At 31.2% G+C, this 27746-nt stretch overlaps 1 long non-coding RNA gene across 1 annotated transcript; it reads right to left on the reverse strand.

Moving 5' to 3' along the window:
• Positions 1-514: 514 nt before the first annotated feature.
• On the reverse strand, positions 515-27163 carry LOC127716323 (uncharacterized). Its single transcript, XR_007988865.1, has 5 exons — positions 26606-27163; positions 17054-17156; positions 9821-9900; positions 8337-8418; positions 515-7493 (listed from the first exon to the last, which is right to left on the reverse strand). It is a non-coding gene; the product is annotated as an uncharacterized LOC127716323 (long non-coding RNA).
• Between the last annotated feature and the right edge of the window lie 583 nt (positions 27164-27746).

Genomic DNA, 27746 nt, shown 5'->3' on the forward strand with positions numbered 1-27746 from the left:
TTTATAGTATTTTTTTTATTTCGATCCCCAATTTAGAAGGTCATTTGTCTTCTTCTGATTTTTCCAAAATAGGGATTATAAAGTTACAATATCAAGCTCTTTAATGTGAGCCGATTATTTGATTTTCGAGGTTGGAGGTTTTAGATCAACATTACTGATTCAAAAAATATAGCAACTCTTGTCCCAAAATCTTTTCCAACTACTAGTCCGAAGACTAATATTTGTTTATTTTTCTCATGTGTCTAAACATTTTTTTTGCAAATACTTACTAGTCCGAATAAATGTTTACTAGTCTGGGGCATCGGACTAGTGGCTAACGGTGTAGACTAGTGACAAAAGCGCAAAAACACTTTTACTCCTCACAGGAAATTATTCAGGACCTCCAATCAACCAAAATTCAAATACACATATGACTTTTGTACCCAAAAAAACTTCATATGTCTTTATCGTACTGACTCAATTATCATGTGTGGTGACTTTTAGCTCTTTGTGTAAGGCAGAAAGAAAGTTGTAGTACATATAAGCGTTTAATAAAAAGAAAAAAAGTAAGCAAAAACGTTGAACAATTTTACACACAATGTATCAGCAGTCTCACTTATTTTAAATTTAGAATTTCGAACATGAATTAAAACAAAGGACATGACTCTTTTTTAAAATTTTACCATTTAATCGGTAATTCAAATACCAAAATTAGGTTTTACCAAGTGAAACTACTTTACATAATTTTACAATCAAACTAAAATATATATATACATATCAAAATAAGAAAAATAAAAATATTCATTGTCCCAATTAAGGGCTCTTGATGGACAGCATGGTATTTACACACAGAAAACAATATACAATGATTTTGAAAAACATTTTCACATTGCAATGATACATGAAATGTTTATATAATTATCAAGCTACATATATTTCTTTATCTAATATAAATGATTAACATTTCATTCCATATTTATGCAGTTTGTTATAATATACAACTTTCACATATTACTTGTGCTGGTACCTACTGTAGTGCAACATATGCAAAAATTAACAAGTGCTTGTTTCAAAGTAACACCGACTTTGTGTGAAATACAAATCAATGTAAAAAAGGGCACTTAAGTCAATTGAAGGAAGCAATTGTTTTTGTAAACAAACTGAAATCATGCAAACAACTGTCGCTTTGAAAAATCAAATCATGGCCGAAAAATATAATCAATCTACCAAAATTTGGAAACAAGAGTTTGTAATTTTAAATTGGACTATAAGGGTAGGAACGGAATGGTCCAGAATAATAACTTGGATATAACTATTGCAATATATCCACATTTTATGTGTATGTTAAGACATTTAATAATTGATTGAATCCGAATGAAAAAAAAAACCTTATAGAATGCATATTACTAATTATCTTAATTACCAAGTACACATTTAGTATCTATGGAAACAATGAATATGGAAACAGAAGGAAACAAGAATGTGTCCATAGTACACGGATGCCCCACTCGCACTATCATTTTCTATGTTCAGTGGACCGTGAAATTGGGGTCAAGACTCTAATTTGGCATTAAAATTAGAAAGATCATATCATAGGGAACATGTGTACTAAGTTTCAAGTTGATTGGACTTCAAGTTCAGCAAAAACTACCTTGACCAAAAACTTTAACTTTAACTAAAGAAATGACTACCATGAAGTAACATTACATTTATTTGCACATTATACTGTGTAACAAAAAAATCAATCAACCATGTTTTTTCAATATTTTTTCTCTCATTATTTCACATTGGAATTACTGATAAACTCTTATTGGTTTTTATTTATTATGTATATATGAGTTATAAAACAGTTCACTTATGTAAGGTAAAATAAAAAACGTATTAACTAAGTGCATATGCAGAATGAACGTTCAAAGCTGTAATACTATAAGGCTGCGACCATTCTTTCGATAAGCGGAAAAATAGCAAAAACTGATGTTTTACAACTTGCCAGAATAATAGCTTTCATGTATCACAATGCCAATTTTAAGAGATATTTAAGCATAAAATGTTTTGCACTCAATGATCTTTGACCTTGGATGAAAATGAAAGGTCACATGAGCTAAAGTCCAAATAAGGTCATGGTATCTTTTAAAACAAAGAGGATAGTTATTCCTGTTATTTTGAAGGAGAATATCGATGTGTTAAGTAGGCCAACTCTAATATTCAGAACACCGATACACTCTGTAAAAATAACCTTTATTACTTATAATTTCAATACATTATGATATTGTACTCTTAAAAGTTTTTCGTGTTTAACTTTCTCTATAAACACTCACACAGTGTGGTTACCTCAAACAGAAATGAATATATCATCCAGATAACATTGTTTTGTTTTTCATTTGGTAAATATCATATCATAATTTTATGAAATACAGTAGAAACTGCTTTTCGACAGGCAAGTGACTGTGTTCTTAAAAGAACCATGTCTTTCAACTATCTTCTCGTCACGAAATTGGCATAAATGTGCTTAATCTCTAAATAATATAAAAAGAAGATGTGGTATGATTGCCAATGAGACAACTCTTCACAAGAGACCAAAATGACACAGAAATTAACAACTATAGGTCGCCGTACGGCCTTCAACAATGAGCAAAGCCCATACTGCATAGTCAGCTATAAAAGACCCCGAAATGACAAATGTAAAATAATTCAAACGAGAAAACTAACGGCCTAATTTATGTACAAAAAAACGAGAAAAAAAAATGGTACACATCAACATTGACAACCACTGAAGTACAGGCTCCTAACTTGGGACAGGCACATACATACAGAATGTGGCGGGGTTAAACATTTTAGCGGGATCCCAACCCTCCCCCTAACCTGGGACAGTGGTGTTACGGTACAACATAAGAACGAACTATAAAAATCAGTTGAAAAAGACTTAACTCATCAGATGGATACAAATAGAAATACATCTAACAAAAACACAGAGTGGACGTGGCCGGGTACTTGTACATCCCAACAACAAAAAGACACTAAGTACAGATCTGAGAGTACTCGCAGTTACTGACAGCTAGTGCAAAGCCAATAACAACTAATAAGACTAAATTATCGATCATTACACATCCAAAATCCAATGGATTTAGTATAAAGACGTCATAAACAGTCAAAGAAAAACATGACCTTGTGCAATGCCAAAATACAGGTACCGACAGATTGTAGATCCATGAATGTGCATATGTATATAACAATAATATTTAGTTTGCTTTTAATTTACTGATAAAAAAATCAATATTAATACCAATAAAAACAATATTCAAAGATCTAATTATAGTGTTGAATTGGTAACCTTTTCGAATAAGTTTATTTAAAGGATCGATAAGTTTACCAGGATCCTTTCTAAATTTCCGGGCACGGTAAACAACATCTCCGTAAAAATGAGGATGTGCTATCCCGTTTGAAATAAGTTTTCTATAGGTACAACCAAACTTCAAAACCAAATCTTTATATCTATGGAAGAATTAAGTAAAGGTTTTAAGTAATTTGTGGTAACGAAATCCCTGACTTAATAATTTACCAGTAATACATAGATTACGTTCATTAAAATCGAAAACGTCACAACAGACACGGGCATAGCGAACGAGTTGTGATATATAAACACCGTAAGATGGTGCCAAAGGAACATCACCATCCAAAAAAGGAAAATTGTCGTAAATTTTGGTATGGAGTTTCCAGTGTAAAACTGAAATATCTAAATCTAGGAAAGGACAGTTATTACCGTTTACATTTGATTTATTTATAGTAAGTTCCTTTGGGTAAATTTCGGCAGCATATTTAGAAAAATCTTGATTATTTAACGAAAAAATATCATCAAGATAACGGTAAGTGTTGTTGAATTTATCAATTAAATGCAATTTAGACGGGTCTTTACTGAGTTTGGTCATAAACTGTGATTCATAACAATACAAAAACAAGTTTGCTATTAAAGGGGCGCAATTGGTGCCCATAGGAATACCTACAACCTGTCGATAAACTTTGTTGCCGAAACGTACATAAATATTATCAAGGGGAAAATTAACAGCTTCAATCATCTCATCACACCTCCAGTAAGTGTATCTAGCATATTTACCTTTCTCATTAGGGAAGAAGGCTTCAAATGAGTTGCAGCAAATATATTTGCATTCAGATTTACCAAACGACCATTTAATTAGATAGGAAAACTTTTCTTTGATAAGAATGTGTGGAAGTGTAGTGTAAAGAGTTGAAAGGTCAAAACTGTCAACAGAATCAAAAGGACCATCAAAAGCACGTAATTTATTTATAACATCCAAAGAATTTTTTACACTCCAAAAAAAATTAATTCCACTAAGTCAGAACTGAAGTAATCAGATATATGTTTTAAGGCATGGATCACATAAGGTCGTTGCCTTTTTAATTTTAAATTTTAATATAAAAAGAAGATGTGGTATGTTTGCCAATGAGACAATTCTCCACAAGAGACCAAATGACACAGAAATTTACAACTATAGGTCACCTTACGGCCTTCAACAATGAGCAAAGCCCATACCGCTTAGTCAGCTATAACAGGCCCCGAAATGATAAATGTAAAGCAATTCAAACGAGAATACTTACGGCCTGATTTATGTACAAAATAATGAACAAAAAAAACAAATATGTTACACAGCAACAAACGACAACCACTGAATTACAGGCTCCTGACTTGGGACAGGCACATACATAATGTGACGCGGTTAAACTAGTTTGAAGGCGCCAAACCTCCCCCTAACCTGGGACAGTGGTGTAACAGTACAACATAAGACCAAACTATAAAAATCAGTTGAAAAAGTCTTAATTCATCAGATGCATACAAATAGAAATACATCTAACAAAAGCACAGAGTAGACGTAGAGTAGAGATGTAAATCTTTCCAGAAATTGGGTAAATCAATGCAGGTGGAAAATATTTTGTTCTTTGAAATTTCTAGATCACGAAGTATATATTATAGTTCAAAACTTTTTATTTGATTTTTATAAAGGAAATCTATTTATTTAAATAGTAACCATATTTTAATCTAATTTTTTAAAACTTTTAAAGAGGTAAATCATATAGATAAATACTTCATTTTAAATTGTGTTGTATATTTGACTTTTGCCGAATCAAAATATTTTTTTCTTATTCTTATTTTTATTACCTTCTGGCAATGATTTACAGATGTCTCAAGAGCCACGTGAATCATGGTTTTGCAGCAACCGCAAGTGGAACTCGCAAATTCAAAGAAATCGAAATTGGAAACTTTCTCCGAAAAAAAGGTGTGTTAGATACACATCAATAAGACAGCAACCAATGAATCTTCTTTAATAACGATTATCTAAATAATAAAATCGCAAAAACACAGCTTTTGCCTAATAAAAAAAAAATTTATAAGCTATTAGCTTCCAAATATGCATACTAGTAGTATGACTGACACTGCATGGGCAACCTTTGCAAAACAATTATTATCCGACACAATTGGCGGTTGTGTTTCACTTCCGCGTCGGACACAGACTCCTTTCCTAAATTTTGTATACGAAGTCATTGCAGTGTGTTGTAGGTAGTTAAGGGAGACGTCCTGATTTAACGAAGAATTTACTGTTTAAATCAGTAATACTTTTGGTATAAGAATTAAGCATTGATGTGAAATAAAATTAAAATAGCATGTGCTAATTAAAAAGTAAGAACAGACTTCTAAAAAATGGTTGACGCAAACGGCAGTGATTTCTAACTGATGTGTCCTTGGACCTAGATGTACCCCATAAAGTTCAGGTATTTTCAAAATTTTTTAATGAAAAATCATTTTTTTTCCTGAGCGAACTTGTAGTTGACACATACAATTGTCCTCACAATCATTAGCGTTTGAGATGTATTATCGTATTACCATGTATACGAAAAAACAAGCTAAGTTACTACGCATGTCAAATTGCATTCACGTGGAATAAAATATTAAGTAACAACAAGTTGATTTTAATCGATACAGACATCTCTGATGCATTGAACAATGTGTAATACGTTGAATATCATTACAGTGAAAATATAAGATTCATATATAATGGTATTTTGGAAAAAAAGAAAAATTTAGAGATAAATTGTTTGATTGAATGAAGTGATCATAATACTCTTCTCTTAAAACAATTCATCAGGTTGATTGATCCATTGGTGTTGGCTTAAAGTCCAGTGACATGCAAGTTCAGGACGAGATCAAAATATCAATTCATACAAAAAGTAAACCCTTCAATAAGAGACCACCAGGATGAAGGGTGGGTCATTTGAATTTCCACTTGAAAGAAACTTAGGCGTGCAACAGGCCTTCGACGAATCTCATCAAACAGTTGTTGTAAAGTTTCTTTTGCGTGGAGATAGCGTTGCAATCCCTTTACACGAGGCGTCGGATTAATGTATCCTGTCTGACCGGACTATGCTGCAAGATTATACATCACACACAGTCAAACGGACGCCCCACTTTAGCAAGAGTTTTACTGCTTGTCAGAAGAAGACCAAAAGTGACCATACTTCTTTACCCCAGTCACTCTTTAGGTCAATTTATAAGGAGCTATTTACTTGTATTAAATAAGTTTTAAACACATAATTGAAAAGGTTTAATTGATTTATGAATTATTTTAAAATATACAAAAAATATGAAAAGTAAGAGCCAATCTAAAAACAGGAAAAAAATGGGAAAGTAAACGTCTTTTTATATTTTCACATATGATTGCATTATAAATAAAGACTTCATAGACACAGGCACTTGTCTCCAAAAAGTTGTTCCCTATATACCTTTATATAAGACGTGTTATATAAAGGTAAATAGTGAAGAAAACAAATTAGAGACAAGTGCCTGTGGTCATAGAAATGAAATTAATACTCAATGAGTATGATGCGTTTTTCTGAATCAACCTTCTTCAGAAATGTTCAAACTCAAAAAATCTAAAGCCAAATGATTTATAAATACTTGAATACCTGTATGACCAGAAGGGACCTAAGTGTATGAAAAACCTAGAGAGATCATTTCTCGCCAAATTTTCAATTGATTATATCTCAAAAATAAGGACACGGACCTATAATTTTTTTCTACTTTTTAAGTTCCCTTATTTGTCATGTTTATATTATATCAATTTATAACAGTCTTTTAAAAAGGTTGTTATTTTGAAACAGAGGAGCGAACATTCTTAACAGTTATTAACTGAAGTAATAAATTTTCTCAAAATGGGAGGGGAGAGTCCAAAATAGAAAGTTACGAAATGGAGCTGAAGCTGAATGTGATAACTATCTTTACGAGAGTTTCTCACACACATATCCAATTTCTAAATTACAAGGCGCATCATTCCATCTAAAACTACTTAAATGACATAAAGTTTTACAAAACTGACAACAGTTTTCTCCATATCCGCCATTTGGTTCATTATGTCCCCAATCGTCATAAGTGAGTGTTGAATTATCAAAATCCCAAACCCAATGTCCATTTGTCTGACGATCGTTCAATCCTATCCACATCTCATCTGAAAAAGTCAGTAGACAAAACGATGATTGTGGGTTATATATGTTAATGAGACAACAACCCAGTTAGTCAAATTAAGAAAAGGTAAACATATATAATTTTTTTAATACACATTGTGTATTAAAAAATAATATAACATCTACACACGCATACATATATATAAAGCGCCTAGAAAATCAACCTAACAATGTTAGAGTAGATTTGATTCTTTACTTCCTCCCCGGCCGGGGCTGGTACCTGTACTTTTCCCTTCATACTTCTACGACAACACCGCCTAGCATTGCGCAGACGCCTTATCCCCTTCTCTAACTATAGTTGATAAAAATCAGCTTTCGTTTCGGGAAGTGTTACCTTATCGTAAATATTCTAAAGACTGGTATTTCTTACTCATAAGAAATCCGATGGACAAGTTGTCACTACACATAGGCAGACATACATATATATAAATTTATAGTGATTGTATGCTTCTAAAAATAGGACAGCATCCTGTAATTACACTGAAGAGATGAGTAGATGATCATTTCTGTACTCTTAAAAATACTTTGCGTATTGCGTCTAGATGTCCTTGTTTCATTCCTACGAGAAGGTAACACATCCCGAAACGAAAGCTGATTTTTAAATAATCAAATCTACTCTAACATTGTTAGGTTGATTTTCTATGCACTTTATAAATATTCTAGTAGTTAGCTTGATATTAGATCCGGAAGGTTTTTTTTTCTTCTCTTTTTAAGTATTCCGACAGCTGCGTCGGTTATATGAATAAAAAGAAATGCGATGTACAGATATGTCAACGAGACAGCAATATGTCAGTTCTAGTTCATTTTATGGTAATTAAAAGAAATACCTTTAATTAAAGACTTCACCCATGTGTTCTCGTCAGTATTTTCAATTTTCGCCAAGTATCCCCCTTTTGTCTGGCATTCAACCTAAAAACCATTTACACATGTTAACATTTCCCTATCATAGCTTATTAAGGATATACTGTAAGATCTGTAATGATTATGCATGATATAACATCAGTGTCATAACGTTAACATTCAAACTTTTAGATATTAACTATACTGCTAAAAAAAAGTTTAACATCAAAAGTGAACAGTCGCAAATGCAATGACGACAAATTTCAATATTGACATCACATGTTTAGAGGTAAACAAGTAACACTTCCGGTAATAGAAGTGTTCTGTTTGTTGCATTTTATTCTTTATTCATTATCCAATTGTCACCTTATATAAATTTGACATATGATTTTATTATTTTTATCTAATGAACATTATATTGTATAGTTATCTATTACCAATGAAAAATTTAATAACAATTTTATGCAATATTTGACACCAACTTTTTGAAATTTTTGTTTTTCCAATGGTCTTCAACTTCCTAATTGTTTTGCCATAAAACTGTTTTGATTCTAGCGCCACTAATGGGTCTTGTGTAGACAAAAAAGCGCGTCTGTCGTACTACATCATAAGCCTGGTCTCTTTGATGTGTTTTAAAACTCTAAAAATCATTTTGTGAATTCTACAGACTGTCGTTTTGGTTATGACCTGAAAAGTTTCATCAGATACGCTAGTGATCAAAAGTTTGGAAAGCAAAAAAAGAAAAGATATCAAGTTTGAGAGCATAAAAGCCAAAAGGACCAAACAAATAAAAGACACAGTAGTTTGTCGATGTTAGAATAGCAATGACTACCAATGAATGTGACTTATCACCGCATTTTGTCACACGTCATAAGCGAGCGGCTCGACACGTAACAAAAGTATACTGCAGGAGATAAGGATTCTATATAAAGATAAATTATACAGAAAAAAGGGAAAAAATCTTTAAAAAACTAATAATATTTTTCTTACAAATTTCAGTGGTAGCTATTTTTTTTCACTTCAATCTTGAAATATTTTATTTTTCAAGAAATTTAGAAATCAAACAATCAGAATATCAACGAAGAAAATAACAGAAACAGCACAAATTATGCATAAAAAATACAAGATGTATATAAAAATACATGCGACACTTCCAAACACATCCGCCATTTTGAAAAATCCCGAAAAATTCACTTTTTTAAAGGGGCATTAGATGTCAAATTCATGTTCACCGATTTGACTCGCAGTTGGATATGGCAGGAAATAAGGATTTAACAACTTGAATGCGACCTAAACGCTGGGACTGTGTTATTGATTTGTCAGCAGTTCCTGTCAATGAGTGATACCTACCGTGCTATTCCTGTAAAAATATATATCAGTTGATACGGCATCATACATTAGAGGATTGATAATTGTATCTCGTTAACACCTAGAAATTACCAAACAAGTAGTTCGTACTGTCATTAATTACCTTGGCATTTTCCCAAGACATCTTTGTATACACAAACAAATAACAGTGATTCGAAAATGATACCCAATCATTCAAGCATTCTGTAAATTGAAATGCATGTTGTAAAAATGTAATGTAGAATTCGAAATATCATATTCAATTGTTTTAAGAATATCGATAATGATCATTTAATGTTACAACTAAGACAAAGAAAGAAATAAATATACTAATGTGGCATTACTAATAAACCCACGGGGGTTACTTTAATATTTTTTTAACAGGGGTGTGCCTTTTTTGCCTCAAAAACATACCAATTTTAATATAACATTCACTGAAATTCAGTACCTATAGTTATATAATTATCATCACTTATAATTCATAAATGTACAGCTACCCTTATTTTTTTATATATGCATTGACATCCGGGGTTCATTTGAAAAACTTATTTTAAATGAATTGATTTAATTTAAAAAAATAATTGACCATTAATAATGTGAGATTCTCAATAGTATATTTATATATGATATGTAGATCATACACCAAATCAATGTACAGTATCAAACGTAAATGCATTTTAATATAGGATGTCATTAAAAAGGAGGGTCTTTTTTTTATATAAAATCTTGCAAAATTATGACCCATATTTTTGGCATATCCCCGTATACCCTATAACAGGAAGTGTCCCCCCTCCCCCGTGAATAAACCCGGATCCGGTCGGACAGAGCATGACGATGTTACTATATATGAGGGTCTGGATGGGGGGTTCCTCATTTCTTTATTCTTTAATTGTTTAGACCATTTTTTCTATTCTTTATTTGTTCTGCCCATTATCTCTATTCTTTTTATTTTAGTATCCACTTCTTTAAATCTAAGCACCCTATTATTTATTGTCTATTCTTAATTTTTTTTTAGTCTATTTTTCTCTATTCTGTATTTTGTTCGTTTTTTTGGTGCTTTTTGCCCATTATTCTCTGTTCTGTAAACCCATTCCAGATCCTCAAACATTTGTGCACACATACGTCATAAAATTAAGGCGTTGTTGGACGAAACACGGCTTCAAGTGATTCTCATATTAGATTCAGAACGACGATCATGGAACCCCGTGTGTCTGTAATTTCACCATCAGGAAGTATGACATGTTTCGAAATTTAAAACATTTCAAGAAAATATGGTCTTACGGCGGTAAAATCTCTAAATATCACGAGCTACCACACATTATTGCATAATTCTACTACGGTCCTATTAAATGTAAACCGATAATAAAGTCCTTAAGTTCAAATACTCTAAATCAAAAGCAACCACAGACAAGCACACACTAATAGGAGGGTCTCGATAGCGAATCCTTCTTTTCTGTATTACAGTTTTTTTATGGCACTTTTCTCTATATTTTTTTTTTGTCCGTTCTTCTCTTTTCATCATTTTGTTCTGCCTATTTTTCTTTATTTTTTGATATATTTTTCCTTTATTCTGCACCGTTTTGCACATTCTCTATTCTGCAAACCCCATCCAGACCCTCTAACAGTTCATTGCCATGATCGGTACAGGAAACTTGACAAAGAACTGTAAGGTAAAAATAGAAAACTGAACTTTGAACCCAAATGTTAGCAAGTATTAAGTATAAAACTATTGCATGCTTACCGCAAACTTCACATAATTTGAGTATGCTTTAGTCAGATATCAATTTTACTTATTCCCGAAAAAAGACAGTTTTGTTACAAGATTGAAAAAATCAATTTTGCACGAAAACATTTTTAGCCACAAGAACTGCTACTTTATTATAATGAAGATATGTAGTTGAGTGACTTTAACCATAACATAAAATTTTTAATGCACCCATCTAACACATGGCTAAATTATATATCATTCGAAATTGTAACATATGTACTATCTGTTTTGCCCGGTCGTAAAAACATCTTACGGTGCAATTTCCGTCAAATCAAGATCAAAGGTCAGGGACGACTACGTGCATATTTTCCAAGATGTCAGCTTTAATGCATATTCTGACTTCTTTATGATAAAACCATGTATGCAAACAATTCAAACTTTTAGCAGAGAGATGAACAGACACTTATCAAACGCATTTCTAGATATTTAAAGCGTGTTTTGATCGACAGCAAATTTTCCCTAAAATTCCAGTAAAAGTTATCAAAATGGGTGAAAACCCAAATTTTTTATTCTGATGCAACTGCTTATCCCTTAAAGCTAAGTTAAACCCTGTAATTAGTGTTCAAGAAGTTTTTGACATCATCAGTTTCCAATAATCTTGCTTACTTCTTATCAAACAGCCAATCATAACAACTCATACAGTTGCCCAAATAACGCCATCTGCGGAAACAAAGCGTTAAAGCACTTCTTCATTCATAAACAGTGTATGAAGTCAATATAAGATTGAAGAAACAAAATTCTTAAGAATGTGAAAACATTTAAAGGAAAAAAATATGCGGGCATCATGCTTTTGCTGGAAATTAAGAATGAGGGCGAAACTTCGACATGTCAATGTACATTGTAACTGCCAGATTGACTTTTCTTATTATTTGATTCCATTACAACCATTGATGTAGTGAAAAGACTATTTATTTATATAACGTCAACCATAAAAAGGAAATTAAAAATATCAACAAAAACAAATAAAAAACAGATTAATGAAAATTTAAATTTCAAAGAATTCACGTATACAAATTGGAAAACTTATCTTCTTGGCTGCTAACCTGCATTGTTATTGATTAAATGCATAAATTCATCGAAAAAGAATACTTTAGTTTAAAAATTCTATTAACTCGCAAAGATTCGAGTTACAAATAAAGTTCCTGGATATGTTGTGACTTGTTCCTTTATTCACATGACTTCATACAAGAGCTTCTGAAGAAGAATGAAAAGAATCTACCATTATCTTTAAACTACAATGTCCACTATATAGATGATGTCCTCTCACTGAATAATTCAGTTTGTCACTCTGTTGAAAGCATATATCCCGTTGAAAATGAAAAAAGGAAACATATGCGGTATAGACTTTGTTCATTGTTGAAGACCGTACGGTGACCTATAGTTGTTAATTTCTGTGTCATTTGGTCTCTTGTGAAGAGTTGTTTTATTGACAATCATACCACATCTTTTTTTTTTTTTTATAATAACAACAGATGCAGTCAATTCTACCAAATATCATGACTTACATCTAGAAATTGACGGGGGTTGGTTGAGAACAAAACATTACGAGAAAAGAGATGATAGATAGGGTTGGTTGATCATTATAGAATATCTGATTCATAGATGACAACGGATATGTTCCAATCGTCATGACCACAATCCCGTCCTCTCTGTTTCGAATGTGACCTACCGAATTTGACTTCTCACAGGCTTGGTACTTACATGAACAACACGACGGATGCCACATGTTGAGCAGGATTACAAATCCTTTCGGAGCCCTGAGTTCACCCCTCCCCTTTTCTAGTTTTTGTTGGGATCTGTGTTTCTCAGTGTTAAGTTTATATGTTATGTTTTGTGTAATGTTGTTTGTCTTTTTGTCGTTTTTGTCGTTTATTGTCCCGGCTTTGTCAGTTTTTTTGTTTCACCTTATGAGTTTTAATACCCGTTTGATATCTTTTACATCTCTTTTAGTAATGAAAATTTTGCTAAGCCTTTAGTTTTCTATGTTGTGTTTTGTGTATTATTGTTTGTCTGTTGGTCTTTTTCCTTTTTAGCCATGGCGTTGTGAGTTTATTTTCGGCTTATGAGTTTGAATGTCTCTCTGGTATCTTTCGCCTCTCTTTTCCTATCTTTCCATTAGTGATTTATGATCACTTTGATTTAAAAGATTTTCAAGGATTTCTATGGAAGTTCTATTATATTAAATTCTTGGTTTTGAAAAAACAAAGGTGTAATTCTTTTTAAATTTATTAAGTTGCTTTATATACAATAAAAAAAACTGACTGACACCATAAATCTATACCAGGCTTAGATTAGTGTTGACAATTTTTCAGTGACAATAAAACATATCTGAAACATTAAGAAAAAAAAAGAATAATCCATATAAAAAAAAGAAGATGTGGTATGATTGCCAATGAGACAACTCTCTAAAAACCAAATGACACAGAAATGTGAAGACCATTTCAGATAAATAATAATGGTTGCAAATTCTATTACAGGATATTTTCTAATCCAACCAGAAATTACTTCCTTTTGTCATCTTGTTTTATTTGTATTTTAAAGGTTTGTGAAAGTTTGGTTTCAGTGCTATATTAGATACATTTTGGATTTCAAATTGATGTTCAAATTTCTAGCCAAGGAAAATAGCTGTTGTTAAAAACAGTTACTAATTTGATGAAGTACAACAGATACATACATCAAATAGGTCTTGGTTGGTTAAGACTTGGTTGATTATGGATTAGACTAGGTCGAGTATGGTTCTGAATAGGTGGCGCATGGTTCAGACTTGGTTGAGAATGGTGAAGACTACATCGAGTATGGTCCAGACACGTATAAAATGGTTGGTCGAGAAAAGGTCGAGTACAATTTCAGACTGTTAAGTATGGTTCAGACTATAGTCGAGTAATATCAAGTAAATTTCAGACCAATTCAGACTGGTATAGTAAAAATGAGTACAGTCGAGTACAAATATATGCCATTTCAGACTTTTATTGGTTTGTTTGTAAATAAGTTAGGCTTCGAAAAAACATAGTTTTACCTCAATTTGCTCGTAAATTTCTTTTCAAACTTTAGAAACCCATAATCTTATTATGGAAAATGATTGTTCTCCCGGATATTGACAATAAGCGATGTTCTATTTGAACATAGAGGAGTAAAACGATCACTATTCGCAAATGGCAGTTTTTGGGGCAACTGCAAACACTATAATAGAAGGCTGTTCCATGAACAATATAGATTAATTCAATCTTAAAATTATGAAAAAAAATATTCCTCGACCTACAAACCATACATTTATTTGATATTTTAGCCAACAAATATCGATACCATAAGATACATTTTAATTTTAGAGCATTTTTCTAATTTTTGTAGGATTTATTAAGAATTGCAATTTTCCGGAAATATTGCGTAACTAACCTCTCAATTTTTGTTCTAGTTGGACTTGCTTTTTCATGTTCTACAAGTTTCATATAATCTTTCGGAAATGTTTAACTTACAAGAACCAGTAAATGGCTTTTTTGTTTATTTATCGCAAAAATTTGGAATGTTTATTCTTGATCTTTGTCCTTGATTTAACGGATATTGCACCGTACGATTTTTTTTACGACCGGGTAAAACAGAAAGTACAGATAATAAGCTTTCTTTCGAATGATATATAATACAGCCGTGTGTTAGGTAGGTGCATTAAAGTCCTTAACTAAGAGGCTTTTTGAAAAATGTCACTCGCCTAAAGGCAGTATATTTCAATTTTGAGGTGGTTGCGCGCTCACAAACCTATTTAATCTCGCCGCATACTAAATGTGCCTGTCTTAAGTAAAGGGCTTGTAACTCGTGATTGTCGTTAGTGCTGTCTGTAATATACATTTTTCGTCATATTTGTTGTTGTCATATATTAGGACGTTGACTTTTCGTTTGAATTGTTTCACATTTTGTCATGTAGGGGCCTTTTAAAACTGAATATACGGTCATCGTTGCAGGACGTATTTTTGAACTCTGTTGGATGTTTATTTTTTCCTTGGCAGTCATACCACATCTAATAATTTTTTTAACAATAGTGGGTTATTTTGGAATTGTCTGTCTCTACAATTTGGTTTTGTCAGCTTTTGTAAAATTGTGATGATTTTTCGATCGCAGGGACTATTATATACTCTCTTTGTGAATATATATGAAAATGTTTTGTCCAGGATGATCGCTCTTCTTTTTAAAAATAACAAGCTTTTTAAACGACTGTTATAACTTGATAGTATGTAAATAAATAAACTTAAAAAGCAGAAAAAAAGGATATGTCCGTGACTTTGTTTTTGAGATATAATCAATTGAAATTTGGCGGGAAATGATTCTCTCTAGATTTTTCATGCATTTGATATTGACAACTTTTTTCTTTCAAACACTATGAAAAAATAACAAGGATTTTATAAGATGTTCATAAATGGTTATTTAAATTATATTTAATAAAAATATTAAAAAAAAATGGGGTTAGTGGGAAATTTAGTACTACATGAAAAAACTAAAGGATTCTGAATATCTGACAAAAAGTAAAAAAACAAGAGTAGCCAACATCCTTAAGGTGATTTCAAATGTACATTGTAAAACCAATTTCACCGCCTTCAACGAAACTAAAAATATATAAACTCCGTTTTCTTATCACTTTAGTTTTATCACAAAAAAGTAACAGGATAGTTATAGAATAACTAATCGAAGAATTCAAATAGAAAAAAAATATTCAATGAGTGACCGAACAACACATTAATTCACGAATGCGCGTAGCGCATGAGTTAATTATCAGTGTTGTTCGGTCACGAGTTGAATATTTTTCGATATTTGAATTTTTGATTAGTTATTTTTTTTATTACATTGGCAAATAGCTTTTTATGAAATTAGAGTAGAAAATGTAAGGAACTATATCTTTTTCTACGCATCACAATTTGTTTTGATCCGACGTAATCGACGTCTTGACAACGCCTATTGTTGTATGACGTCAGAGGAGTGAAATAACCACGTTTATTTCACATGTGAAATTATCGGTTTTTATTTCACTGGGAAATCAATGTAATTCATTGCAACCAATGTAATAAACAATATTTAACAACAGCGACAATGAAATATTCACTCCAAGGTGTCGTTAGGATTGCATTTCTGGAAATTGTGTGCACAAGGAAATTATTTTGGGGCAATTAATTTTAATCGATTTCTCGCTAAGTTCAGCTAAAAAAAATGATTTTTAAATGACCAACCCTACAATGTAGGCAATTTAGATTGCCATGACGAGTATATATAAGGATAGAACGAAACACACAGTAAATGGAACAACGTATGATGTACGTAAGGGTGTAGGCCATGGTTCGGGTAGATAACTCTTTAAATCAGTAATGCTTTGTTAAAGTCAAGTTTCATCGATGTCATCAATGTATTTTAAGCATTTACCTGAAATAGATTGGAAATAATCTATGTAACATAGAAGCTTATAATATATTTATACAAACGTACTGATGATTTTAAGAGTTATTTCCCTGAACCTAGGTCTACCTCCTTAAATAATCTAGATAATCTAGATAATTCAATAGCAATGATAGCTTCAATGATAATGATAGTAAGAACCAAGATAACCAGTACCTTTCACATCTTTCAGACATATCTTTTTGTTATCTTTCAGAGTCTGGCAAACTTCTCCCTCAGCACAGGAATCGCTCCCGGGACATGGATCATAAAAGGAATCCTAAATATATTATAAACAAAGATAAACCATAGTCAGTTATCTAAGCTTTTGCACATAAAGTCGGTTTCTGATTGATCTTTTGTCATAATTGGTTTTAACTACATTTCTATTTAATCGACGAGCAATTCAGAATAGTATTGTCTATTTTGAATTGGTATCGCTAGTATGAATGTACTCACCTAATATTTTTATACAACATGACATATGCAAAGACACTTGGTTGGTTTTGCAATGCTGATGTAGTACGATTTTTAAACCTTATGTCTATTCTGGCTTTGTATGGTATTTCATTGACGTATACTCAGCATTTTCGTTCATTCACACCGACAATAATCAGAAAATACCCTCGGCATTTGGTAAAAGTTTGTGTTGTAAAGTGTTCTGAGTGTATTTTATAGATATTTTCAAAAGACGTAATTTGAGTCCGAGTTTCATCACTTTTCTACCATTTACGACACATTCCTTCATAAATCGGCCATATTTGAACCTGTATTCAACACGATGTATGAAACACGTGGCTCTTCCGGAGCACCTTCTTTGTTGTGGTTCGTGTTGCTCTTTATTTTTCAATATCTGTTTTGTAGACTGTTGTTTTATTTTTGTCGTTTTTCGTTTATTGCAGTAGTACGGTCAGTTTGTCTTAGACTCATGAGTTTTGATGCCCTTTTGGTATATCATCGGCCTCTTTTGTAATACTGATTGCTAGATTTTAGATAAAGTTGATTTCTTAACTTTTTTTATTGGTTTAAATCTGTAAAATTCATCACTACGAAACTGAAAGGATATGTGACATATGTTTATTTATGGTTAGTCAAAGAATAGAAATCAACCCTCCAAGATTACTCAAAATAACTCCAGATTCAAACAAAAGATTGCTTATCCGTCATCCCTGCATGTTTTTATCATGTGTTTTTTTCATGATTTGCTTTGTACTCATATTTTCGTTTCGACTCTAATATCATTCAATATGCATTTATTATTCAATTGTTTTCGAATACTTCTTTTTACTCTAAAATAACATTTTATAAATTTTATGCATTCGAGGCGCTTTTATGGATCTACCTCTATCAGAACGCCTGAAGCCAATTATTCTAAAACCAAGGCTGTATAATTACCGAAACATGCAAAGAGATATATGACAAAAAGGGACCTTAACATTATACAAGAGATAATCAGCTAGTATCTTCCTAGACTACACATTAAAACACTTTGCCCAAAAATCCTTTAATTATCTAAATAAATAATACAGTAGACATTAGAAAGGTTCTTCCCACACTATGCATTAAAATACGGTGCACAGGAGCCCTTTAATATTGTCATAAAAATACAAGTCACATCTGAAATAGATATTTAGATTTTTTTGTTATTACTAGTATACTATAACCCAACTATTTTTCGCGAGTAAAAAAATAACGGGAATAAGTAAAACTTGGAACTTTTCTTATTCAACTACATCAAATAAATTTGGAAATCGCGAAATAAAGTAGCCGCGAAAATAAGTTGGTTTACAGTAGTTTAATACAATAGCATTAATTTTTCCCATAATCATATCGTCACAAATTATATCTGTTCAAATGTTTACATCTCATAACTAATAAACTCATCATAGATACCAGGATTGAAATTGTGTATTTGCTCCAGACGCGCGTTTCGCGCATTACGAATTTAAACTTATTTCTCCATAGTTTATTTTATAATACTTTATCCACTGAAAATAGAAGTCAATTAGGAAAATGTTTTCAGTTTAAATATCAACAGCAAACGACATCTACCTGGATTAAACAAAGGCAAAATCTCGTGATATCACACGGTCTTTCTAGTTTCTTTGATATTGTTAAAGTGCAATGTGTCAAATTAAAACTATATTTTCTCAAAAAAACAAAATAAAACCCTCTATCCGGGAATCACGAGGATTTCCGTGTTTAATAACGTCAAAGTTGTACAATCAAAAACGAAAAGAATTATTTACCAAACCAACATATCCCTTCTATCTCTGACTTTATTGAATAATTAATATTTTGATGTCATTTTTTTACTTTCATTCCTCATAGAACATTTATTTGAAATGATATGTTTTTAAAACTTTTAAACCATATAAAGATTTTTTTTTCAAAAATGAGAAATGGAGAAGGAATATGCCTGTACATGAAAAAAAAATGTTTGAAAAGTAATGAGAGAGCCGTAAGATAAGATAATTTTATTAACCAATCATGGTACCCAAAATTTGAGCTATACAATCAAATGAATTACAAAATAAAGCACAGTAAATGATTAGAATGATTAAAGTACATTAAATAAAAACAAAAAAAACATGAATACACATTCAAACAAAGTAACATAATTATAAACCATGTTATTGACAAAACCTAAAGTTATTTTGGAAGCCACTGTGACCTAAAAAAATCACATAATTTTATAGTCCTAGGTCTATAGGAGACAACTACTGATCGATTTTATTATTTTTGTTTATTCTTTCTATTTTTTCAAACTACAATGATATTTTCTAAGAGTTTCTTTCGTTCTTCAAAAAGCAAGTGCAATAATTTAGATAAGTTTGAAGTAACAAACAAATCTTCAGATGAAAGAATCCAAACAATTTAGTATTTCATTTCATCAGATAATTTTGAAATTTTTTTGAATTTAGAATTTAAATTTGACAGATGTTGAAATCTAGTATCATTTAGAACAGGACATTTTAAAAGAAAATGTAGTCCATCTTCAACTGCGTTTTACATAGCGTACACTTTCTGTCTTCAGCTTTTATACCAATATACCTCCCTCTTTCGATTTCAAGATCATGACAGCTAGTTCTAAATCTTGTAATTATTTGCCTGTCTTTTTTTTAATTTATTGTTTTTGGTTCAAACATACAAATATTTTTTAAATTTTCTGTAAATTCTTAATTTTTTGCCAGACTGTATATTGGTACCCTTCCCATAATTGCTTTCTAAACTAGCTAACCAAACTTCTTTAAATTTTATTCTTAGAGAATTTTTACTTTTTATAATATACATATGGTTTTGTTCAAAGTTTGACTGGTTAACAAATAGATAGTCTAAATCTAGGAATTTAAATATATGTTTGATGTTTCCTATCCAATATTCCTGGTTAGGTTTGTTCATAAAATGGGATAGATTTATGGCCTGCCATAGGATAATATTTGAAGGTCCAATATCTGTCATAAGATGAATCCAATATTTTATCATACTGATAATTACATCATAAAGTGTAGGGAGTGAACCTAGTTCCCCTGTACATGCCATATTTGATGTTCTTATATTAACTCCTAGTGAAAATTTACAAAGCTTAGTATGAATTTTCTCTAGAACAAGATAATCATTTTCTTTTAATATAAAGTTATCCAAATGTTTTTGTTTCTAATGTGGTACATAACCCCAAATTTCAGATCCATACAACAAGATTGGTGGGATTGTATGGTTATAAATATGTCATCCAGTACTAGATTTTAGGCTTTCCACTGAAAAGATCTTCCTTAATTTGAAATAAGCTTTCATTCTTTTGTTATAAAGTTCTTTCTTTGCTATTTGGAGGTCCCAGATGCTGAACACATTTCTTCCTAAGTATGTGTAGTTTTCTACACATTCTTAAATCTGGTTTCTTAAGGATATTTTACTATTTTTATGTCGTCCTGATTTGTTAAACACAAAACCTTGGTCTTTTTTGGTGTTAACTGCCGTTTTACAATCAACTGTAAATTCAAATAATTTATTAACACAATTTTTGAAGTCCTTGCCATACATCAACAGCACACATTTAGATATTTAAGGGGTGTATGTTTAATGGGATTGGGTCACATGTTTGGTCAAAATAAGTTTGCAAATGATTTAAATATATGTTAAAGAGGCAGGGACTAAGATTTTCCCCTTGTCTTACTCCTATATTTGATTTAAATAGATTTGTCCTATGTTGGTCTATTTTTACACAGGTTTCTGTGTTTCCATACATACATTTTACAATGTCATCAAACTTTGTTCCAACACCTATACAATTAAGTTTATAAAAAAGTTAGAGATATGAAACTATGCACGCTAAAAATCTACAAAGCATGCATACAGAGGCTTCGAATTATTATTCACAAATTTTTGAATGATGGTATTTAACACAAATATATGCCATTGGTCTGTTGTGAGACATCCTTTAGTAAAACCAATTTGCTCACTTCTAATCATACCTCTAGTTTTTAAAAATGTTGTCAACCAGTTATTTAGAGTTAGATTAAATAACTTGCCTATGTTATCTGCAATGGTTATGCCCCTGTAGTTTGCTGGATCATGTTTAGAGCCAGTGTATGGGGTGATAAAGCCTTGGACTATAATTGTGGATAAATAGTACTTGAAAATACTAAATTAAAGTGTTTTTGTATTAAAGGGATACAAACAGTTTGGCTATATTTTATCATTACATTCGAGATCATACTAAATCCACTTGATTTAGAATTCTTAAGACCTTTTATTACCTTTTCTATTTCCTCAGGTGTTATCAAGTAGTCAAGTTCATTAAAAACATTATTTTTATGAAATGATTCAAGTTTCTTCTTAATCAAATCATCACTATATCGTTCATTCTTATTCAATTTTTGAAAGTATGCTTGCCATTCAGATGGGTTGATAGTATTCTCAGAGATGTTTTGACTATTATTTGAGATATTTTTAATTTTATCTAATAGTTGGCAATAGGCTTTGGGATTTTGATCATATAAATGATCGAGTTTATTCATGATGTCTTGTTTGAATTTTCTTATTTTTGCTCTTCTTTGCTTTCGATACGATTTCAGGCATTTTAAAAAGGACCCTCGTACATAAGGATCAGTGTTGTGATTTTGCAATAATCTGTATTTTCGATATAAGTTTTGTTTCAAATTTACTAAATCTTGATCTTGCCATTCTCTTTTCTTTTTATTTTTCTTCTTCTTGCTTTTTGTTTTTTTGTTTTCTAATACTTTTCTTTAGTAATAAGTCCGCAACTTTTAGGAAAATCTGATTTAAATCTTCTGCTGCATTATTAATTGAATCTTGGTCGTACATTTTATCTTTATACTGTCTAATAAAATTTTTGATTTCATTTGAATTTATAGCATCTTAAAATGCTGAGACTGAATTATCATCCCATATATATTTATCTGGCATTAAAGCTAGATTTGAGTTTCTTTCATATACTTTTGTGTTCGACAAGGTTGGAAGCAAGTGTATGCACCCATTAAATCAACCATTGTTCTGCCGTTAAGGATACGCAATGATGAGGATATACATAGAGAGAGGAGTTGTCTGCCCCTAATGTTAATAGAGCTATCTTTACTTTTTCTTTGAATTGACCTAGAATCACATTCGTAATTATCAAATAATGGAATATGTTAGTCTGAATCCATTTGGATATGATCAATTTCATAAGCAGTTCTTGCATTTAAATCCCCTGCTATAATGATTTTTCCTGATTGGGAATATTTTACTATATCATTTTCGATCATTTAAAGAATATCATAATCCAATTTTCTATAGTAGGACGAATTTTCAGGTGGATTGTATAAAAATATATAAATCTTCCTGAAACCCAAAGAATGTTTTGTCTAACTTTAACCATATAAAATCATTTGTGGCATGTTCTAAAAATTTAACACCCGGTTTTATTGTATTAAGTATATATATTGATAAGCCTCCGTGTCTTTTCCCACTAGGTTTGGTTCTAGATCTTATAAGATGAACAGGTCTTTGAAAATTTTGAAGTTCTAAACAATTATCCAGATCACAGAGGTTTTCTTGCAAGCAAAACATGTCTTGCTGTAAAAGATTGTCCAAAAATATCATTAAGGCCCGCTTTTGTACCAAGAAAATAAAGATTTTGAGAACTGTTTTAAATTTGCACATAATGTTTGAAAATGCATACCTTAAACAGAATAAATGAATAACATAATATTTTTGACGTTATGACATCACAGTTACGTCATTAAATACACCATTTTTATTGTAAGTTTATGTAGTTTCCCATCATTACTTCCTTTGAGGAAACACCCTGCGCAGGCAAGAAACAACAAAAAAAATTAAGAGAAGCTTTATTATAACTATTGACAAGTTCTCCAGCTATTAAGGTGTTTCTTGGTTGCGCACATATTTTTTATATCCAATCTTATATATACCTAATAGTTGACGTAAAATAAGGAAAATTAAGAAATTTTACAAAATATACACATTTTGTCATAGCTTGTTGCCATGGTAACTCATTAAACGTGAAATTTACTTTTATTTTTTGAACACCTTGTACCTTAGTGTAGTTTGACAAAGTTAAGAATATGTATGGTAACTTTTCAATTCGTACAAATATTTGGGCCAAATAAAGGCCTTATTGCCCCTACTCCTTTGTTACATCCCTTACTGATATAACCATTGATATTCCATGTTGAAATTTTCAAGTTTGTTTTGTATAAATCATGTGTGCTTACAATTATCAATAAAATAAGCATACACTGCGACCAGTAAATGTAAGTAAAAAAAAATATGAGTTTCATATTAGTGTGTACTACAGTGATTTGTGATATATAAAATAAACTACATATACATTTGTTTATATTAAGAAAATTGAACACTTCCTTTGGAAATGTATACATATAAGTAGATGCCTGTGTGCATATTTTCTATCATTTATAGATTCAAGCAACAATTATGTGTTACGATATTGTAGACAGACTCTCTCTCACTCAAAAAAAAATATGTTATCAATATATTATTTTTCCGTCAAATCGAGTTTTTCTTCTTTTGTATTGAATAGATATGGCTTTTAGATAGTATGGCAGTATGGTCTGCAGTTCAGATTTTCTGTATAATTAAACTCGTCATAGATACCAGGATTGAAATTTTATACACCAGACGCGCGTTTCGTCTACAAAAGACTCATCTGTGATGCTTGAATAAAAATGTTCAAAAACGAAGGCCAAACAAAATACGAAGTTGAAGACCACAGAGGACCCTAAAATCCTATTAAGTTTTGACAAAGACAGCTAGGTAATTTATTCCTGGGGTAGGAATAAAAAAAAGTTAAAATGGCCAAACAAATTACATCTAAAAAACGTGTGTTTAATCCTTAAAAATCTCAAGCCAAACAGTTTTCTAATGAACAATGTTTTGTTTATTGGCTACTATTTACCATCAAATGCACAATTGATATGTCTTTACTAAGGAGTTAGCCTCCAAATTGTCATTGTGACATCCATAACTGTTCGATTAATGCTAAAGAATCTAAAAAACACCTACTTCAAAAACTTCATTTTAATGAGATATTATCCGAATTTGAAACGTTCAAGTCACGGAATAATCATCTGCTTGGGAGTTTCCATTCGTATGATGCCATAGTATTGCCATGACGTTAACACGCCATTATCATTCATGATATTTCGCAAATTTTATTTTATTTTAATGTCATACATTTTCCAAGCTTCAATACATTATTTCGTTTTTGTAATGTCATTTCATTGGCCTTAAATGAAAACGAAACCAGGTCAATTCATTGGTTTAAGGGCATATGATACCGTTACAGGGGAGATAATGACATTGTTATCGTAAAATGTATTTTTTTCGCGACCTCAAACTTTGACATATCAAGTTTGCATTAATATACTACACTCCACCATTTAAGAATCTAAAGAACTATCATTATGTCATTTCATTGGCCTTAACTCAAAATAAAATAAGGTCAATTCATTGGTTTAAGGGCATACGATACCGTTACAGGGGAGGTAATGACATTGTTATTATAAAATGTTATTTTTTCGCGACCTCAAACTTTGACATATCGGGAAATTATGCATGTTTCGACTAAATTGTGTCATTCAAACTTATTTAATTTGAAAACTTGTTCATGGACCCCTCTTTTTAATCATGAAATTTGGCTTGATTATGTATGCAGATTATTTGTGCTAACTCTATGGACAAATCACAGTTGATTTTTTTCTAAATTAGATAAAAATACCGTTTTTTTTCTACTAATTCATGAAAATTTGATAAAGACGATTTATTTCCAAAGAATTGTTACAAAAACCACAAGAACACATGAAAGAAGATACTCCAGATATTTTAAAATTATCTTTTGAAACAAAAACTAGGTATGTCGTTCCAAAGCATAGAAATGTCCAACAAGCTAAATTTCCAGTAAATGTCTAAAATTCAACCCAATTTATTTCTAAAAGTATCACACGAAGGTGCATTTGTATTACATTTTTGAATAGACCATTTTCATATTACCGACTTTTGACTCCGGGTTCTACAACTATTCAACAGGTTACCTACTCTGTGGTAGGACATCTTGGTACTCGGTCAATTACGAGCAACCAAAAAAAGTCAAATCAGATATATGATCGGTCCAATTTGGGTGAAATTTACTATTTTCCGATTATTTAGTCATGTTTAGAAATCATTTAAACAGTTAATTTTCCCTCAAAATTGTACCGATTAAAATCTTGAATTTACTTATTTACGTTGCTCTACCTCGAACAAGATCAGGATGTCCTACCACAGAGAAGTTAACCTGTTGAAAAAAATATTAATTCAGGATTTAAAAGTCGGATATATGAAAATGGACTATTCACTAGGTGAAAAATAGCTACTATGCAAACTTTCGTCAAAAATTCACCATTTGGGTCAAAACTGTATCGTATGCCCTTTAGTCTTAATATATTTCCATCGGCTAGAAGTTTTTTAACCCGTCACAAGGTTTTGGTGTACGCTATTGAAAATTTTATCCAAAATGCATTAGATTCTGAAATGTCTATTATTATCATTATTATTATTATCATATTATTATCTATTATTATGATTATATATTTCACTTCTTTATTAATAAAAAGTGGGGTTTTGTTTTTATCTCATTTGGCAGTTCCTGAAAATTTCCTCAAAGTTTCCAGATACTTTTCTTTTCAGTGTAATCGAAAAAAAAATCAAAGTATTTTATCAATTCTGAATTCGGGTAAGAGAATGATTTTCGTTATTTTATTGTCTGTCAATCATATATAAATGTTTTTGTAACATAACTGCAAATTCAACTGGTTTCAGATTGAATCTTTATAAGAGACACGTAAGATGTCAAATGAAATAATAAATTGATATGGAGTGAATCCATATTATCTTGGATTTTAATTCGAAACAAGGAAAAAATCGACTGAACAATAAAAATCAATTACAGAACAAAACAAAACATGCACAAAAAACAAAACACTAAAATTGGACAAGACATAACTCCCCCCACCCAACCCCCCACACCCAAAAGAAAAATCAACAACGAAAAAAAATGATTAAATAAACATAGAAATACAATTAAAAGTAAAAACACAAAAATAAATGAAGAATAAAGAAAAAACAGTCGAAGAAACAAACCCCCCACAGGAATTGAAACTGAATTGCCTATCAATGCCCGGAGCATAAGTCTGTAATTACAATCTTACTCACCCCTCTGTATTGTGTCATATCAACATAAACACAATTAGTTTCGTGCACAAAATCTGTCTCTGAGCTACTGGACATTTTATTAATGTCACATCTCCGTGTTATGCTGTTGTAGTTAAATGAACGACACCTTGTTCTTCGGATACATTCATTGAAACAGGCATTCGGACCAATATTAGAGAAAATGATATATGTGTATCCGTTTATTAACCTAGCCCCAGTCTTATCTGCATCTACACGTAATGTTCTGACTGTGCATTGCTGAAAATATGCAACTCCAACATTATAGAGAAATACCACCAATGTAAAGACATTCATAGTCAATGTATATTATTAGCTAGAATTCATACGCTCCGTTATGAGAACACATTCAATGTGGTACTGAATATATAAGCTCTTATCAATCACAAAACGTTAATTCTTAGTTAAAAACAGGTATGACGTCATTGATCACCATGCTAATTCTCAACAAAAGCACAATATGAACATGAATTATTCACTTCAATCAATATACCATTTCAAAATTGACTACTCAAAAAGTATTGTTGTCCTCTTATTATGTCTGCGTTTCTACAATACGATATAAAACAATGTAAAAGTTGGCATAGTGATATACACTGTTTGTTTTTAGGACAAAACAGTCTTTTTTTCTTCATCATGTTCAAAGTAATGCATCTGTGTACAACATTATAGAGAAATACAACTACAGTAACTGTAAATACATCCATAGTCAATTTATAATTATTAGCTAAAATTCATATTTCTCGTTATGAAAACACATTTAATGTGGTACTGACTATGTAGCTCTTATCAATCACAAAATGGTAAATCTAAGTTAAAAACAGGTTTCACGCCATCGGTTACGATGCAAATTTTTGATAAAAGCACAATATGAATATGAATTATTCACTTCAATCAATATACAATTTCAACTTGACTACTCAAAAACAATTGTCAGCCTGTTAATTTATATTCGTTTCTACAATACGATATAAAACAATGTCAACGTTTTCATAGTGATATACACTGTTTCACTTTAGGACAAATTTGTTTTAAGTAGAGCATCTGTACACATTTAAGATATGAATTAATCTAAACACCTTTTTTTATAGTGTAGTTGACTTCCTTTCTGATTTGCTTATAA

This window comes from Mytilus californianus, unplaced genomic scaffold, assembly GCF_021869535.1.
Source record: "Mytilus californianus isolate M0D057914Y unplaced genomic scaffold, xbMytCali1.0.p SCAF_9, whole genome shotgun sequence".
In the NCBI taxonomy this organism is placed as follows: Eukaryota; Metazoa; Mollusca; class Bivalvia; order Mytilida; family Mytilidae; genus Mytilus; species Mytilus californianus.